The sequence below is a fragment of the Cebus imitator genome, unplaced genomic scaffold, assembly GCF_001604975.1.
Source record: "Cebus imitator isolate Cc_AM_T3 unplaced genomic scaffold, Cebus_imitator-1.0 Scaffold412, whole genome shotgun sequence".
Taxonomy (NCBI): domain Eukaryota; kingdom Metazoa; phylum Chordata; class Mammalia; order Primates; family Cebidae; genus Cebus; species Cebus imitator.
The window spans coordinates 74,073-78,376 of NW_016107727.1; the positions used below are offsets into that span (position 1 = coordinate 74,073).

General features: G+C 38.2%; 1 pseudogene; it reads left to right on the forward strand.

The window, feature by feature from the left end:
• Positions 1-354: 354 nt before the first annotated feature.
• LOC108289711 lies at positions 355-1,453 on the forward strand (annotated as a pseudogene).
• Positions 1,454-4,304: the final 2,851 nt, after the last annotated feature.

Genomic DNA, 4,304 nt, shown 5'->3' on the forward strand with positions numbered 1-4,304 from the left:
TTTCACTCTTGTTGACTAGACTGGAGTGCAGTGGTGCAATATTAGCTCACTGCAGCTTCTGCCTCCCTGGCTCAAGAAATGCTGCCTCAACCTCCCAAGTGCTGACAGGTGCCGACCACCATGCCCAGCTAATTTTCCATCTTTTTAGTAGAGATGGGGTTTTGCCATGTTGGCCAGGCTGGTCTCAAACTCCTGGCCTCAGATGACCCACCCACCTTGGCCTCCCAAATTGCTGGGATTACAGGCATACGCAACCATGCCTGGCCTGTCATCCATGATTTTTTAAGCAATGTTTTCCTCGCAGCCCCGGAGTCAAAGGTGATTCCCGGCCCAGTCCCATCCTGTAGCAGCCTGCCTCCTCTTTCCTTTCAACATGACAGATGCCACTATGTCCTTCGCCAAGGACTTCCTGGTAGGTGGAGTGGCCGCAGCCATCTCCAAGACAGCGGTAGTGCCCATCGAGCGGGTCTAGCTGCTGCTGCAGGTACGCATGCCAGCAAGCAGATCACCACAGATAAGCAATACAAGGGCTTTATAGACTGTGTGGTCCGTATTCCCAAAAAGCAGGGAGTCCTGTCCTTCTGGCGTGGTAACCTGGCCAATGTCATCAGATACTTCCCCACCCAGGCTCTTAACTTCACCTTCAAAGATAAATACAAGCAGATCTTCCTGGGTGGTGTGGACAAGAGGACCCAGTTTTGGCGCTACTTTGCAGGGAATCTGGCATCAGGCGGTGCTGCTAGGGCCACATCCTTGTGTTTTATGTACCCTCTTGATTTTGCCCGTACCCAACTAGCAGCAGATGTGGGTAAAGCTGGAGCTGAAAGGGAATTCCAAGGCCTTGGTGACCGCCTTGTTAAGATCTACAAATCTGATGGGATTAAGGGCCTGTAGCAAGGCTTTAACGTGTCTGTGCAGGGTATTATCATCTACCAAGCTGCATACTTCAGTATCTATGACACTGCAAAAGGAATGCTTCCAGATCCCAAGAACATTCACATTGTTATCAGCTGGATGATCACACAGACTGTCACTGCTGTTGCTGGGTTGACTTCCTATCCATTTGACACTGTTCGCTGCTGCATGATGATGCAGTCGGGGTACAAAGGAACTGACATCATGTACACAGGCACACTTGACTGCTGGAGGAAGATTGCTAGTGATGAAGGAGGGAAAGCTTTCTTCAAGGGTGCATGGTCCAATGTTCTCAGAGGCATGGGTGGTGCTTTTGTACTTGTCTTGTATGATAAAATCAAGAAATACACATAAGTTATTACCTGGGAATTTCCCCCTGTGAACAGTCATGTTGTATCATATAATGTATCTTGAGCATTCTCGGCAGACTCCTGGCTGTCAATTTATCTGTGGCAATTATTTACTGGTTGAAAATGGGAAGCAATAATATTCATCTGACCAGTTTTCTCTTAAAGCCATTTCCATGATGATGATGATGATGGGACTCAATTATATTTTTTATTTCAGTCACTCCTGATAAATAACAAATTTGGAAAAATAAAATTGTCTAAAATAAAAAAAATTTAAAAAGCAATGTTTTATAATTCTCATTGTAAACACCTTTCACCTCCCTTGTTAGCTTCATTCCTAGGTATTTTATTATTTTTGTTATTATTATAAATAGAATTGGGCTCTTGATTTGGCTCTCAGCTTGGATGTTGTTGGTGTGTAGGAATGCTACTATTTTTTTGTACATTGATTTTTGTATCCTGAAACTTTATTGCAGTTGTTTATGAGATCAAGATGCTTCTTGGAAGACACAGTTGAGTTTTTTTAAATATAGAATCACATTGTCTACAAACAGAGATAGTTTGATCTCACCTTTTCCCTTTTTAACTGCCTTTGATTTCTCTTGCCTGATTGCTTTGGACAAGATTTCCAGTACTATGTTAAATAAGAATGGTGAGAGACAGCATCCTTCTCTTGTGCCAGCTTTCAAAGGGAATATTTCTAGGTTTTGCTCATTCAGTATCATGTTGGCTGTGGGTTTGTCCTAGATGACTCTCATTCACTCATTACTTTGTGGTATGTTATTTCAAAGTCTAGTTTGTTAAGGGCTTTTAACAAAAAGAAATGATAAATTTTATCAAAAGCCTTTTCTGCATCAAGGTAATTCTATGTTTTTTTGTTTTTAGTTTTGTTTATGTGGTAAATCACATTTATTTATTTGCATATATTGAACCAACCTTGCATTCTAGTGATAAAGCCCACTTGATCATGGTGGATTTTCTTTTTGATGTGCTGCTGAATTTAGTTTGTTACCATTTGTTGATACTTTCTGCATCTATGTTTGTCAAAAATATTAGCATTAAATTTTATTTTTTGTTGTATCTCTGCCAGGTTTTGTTATTAGGATGCTGCTGGCCTCAAGGAATGGTTTAGGAGGAGTACGTACTCCTAAATTTTTTGGAATAGTTTTAGTAGAAATAGTACCAGCTCTTATGTATATATCTGGTAGAATTTGGCTGTAAATCCTTCTAATCCTGGGCTTTTTCTGGTTAGTAGGCTTTTTATTACTGATTCAATTTCAAAATTCATTATTGTTTCATTCAGGGATTTAATATATTCCTTTCAGTCTTTGGAGGTTGTATGTTTCCTGAAATTTACGTATTTCTTCTAAGTTTTCTTTCTTATGTGCATATAGGTGTTTGTAGTAGTCTCTGGGTTTTTATTTTTATTTTTTTAATTTTGTTCAGTCAGTGATAATGTCCCCTTATTTCTGATTTTGTTTATTTATTTGTATCTGCTCTGTTTTCTTCTTTATTTATCTAGCTAGCTGTTTATCCATTTTATTTATTCTTTAAAAAACTGACATATTTGTTGATTAATCTTAGGGTTTTCACATCTCAAGTTTATTTTCAGATCAGCTGATTTTGGATATTTCTTGTCTTCTGCTAACATTGGAATTTGCTTGCTCATGTTTCTCTAGTTACTCTGGAAGTGATGTTAAGTTGTTAATTTGAGATCTTTCTAACTTTTTTATCTGGGCATTTTAGTGCTATAAACTTTCCTCTTAACACAGCTTCAGCTGTGTTTCAGAGATTCTGGCATATTGTATCTTTGATATTATTAGTTTCAAAAAATATTAATTTCATTTTTTTACCCAATGGTTATTCAGGAGCAGTTTCTTTACTTTTCATGTAATTGCATGGATTTGAGCGATTTTCTTAGTAGTAATTTTTGTTTTTATTATGTTGTGGTCCAAGAGGGTGATTGGTATGATTTCAGCTTCTTTGAATTTGCTCTGGATTTTTTATGTCTGATTGCATAGTTGATATTAGAGTATGTGTCATGCAGTGATGAAAAGAATGTACATTCCATTGAGTTTTGGTGAAGAGTTCTGTAGATGTCTATTAGGTCGATTTTGCCAAGTGTTGAGTTCAGATCCTGAATGCCTTTGTTAGCTTACTGGCTTAATCATCTTGTCTAATATTGTCAGTGCATTGTTAAAATCTCCTGTTATTTTTGGGCAAAAATCTAAATTTCTTCATAGGTCTCTGAGAACTTGTTTTATAAATCTGTTTGTGCCTGTGTTGGGTGCATCTATATTTAGGAGAGTTAGGTCTTTTAGTTGAAGTGAAACTTTTACTACTGTGTAATGCTCATCTTCATCTTTTATGAGCTTTGCTGCTTTAAACTTTGTATTGTCTGTAATTAGGATACCAACCCCTGCTTTTTGTCTGTTTTCCATTTGCTTGGTCGATTTTTCTCCATCCCTTTATGTTGAACCTATGGGTGTCATTGAATGTGAGATGGGTCTCTTGAAGACAACATAGAGAGTGGGTCTTCCTTTTTTATCCACCTTTCCAGTTTGTGCCTTTAGTTTGGACATTTAGGCCATTTACATTCAATGTTAATATTTAACTATGTAGATTTAATCCTGTTGTTGTGTTGTTAGTTGATTATTATGCAGGCTTTTTTGTGTGGTTGCTTTATAGTGTCAATGATGTGTGTACTTAAGTGTCTTTTTGTAGTGGCTGGTGATAGTCTTCTCTTTCTATATATTTAGCACTCCCTTAAAGATCTCCCATAAGGCAGGTTTGATAATAATGAATTCCCTTAGTATTTGTTTATCTGAAAAGGATATTATTTCTCTGTCACTTATGAATCTTAGTTTGGCTGGGTATGAAACTCTTAAATGGTTTATTTTTCTTAAGAATGATTAACAGCCGGGCGCGGTGGCTCACGCCTATAATCCCAGCACTTTGGGAGGCTGAGGCGGGTGGATCACGAGGTCAAGAGATCGAGACCATCCTGGTCAACATGGTGAAACCCCGTCTCTACTAAAA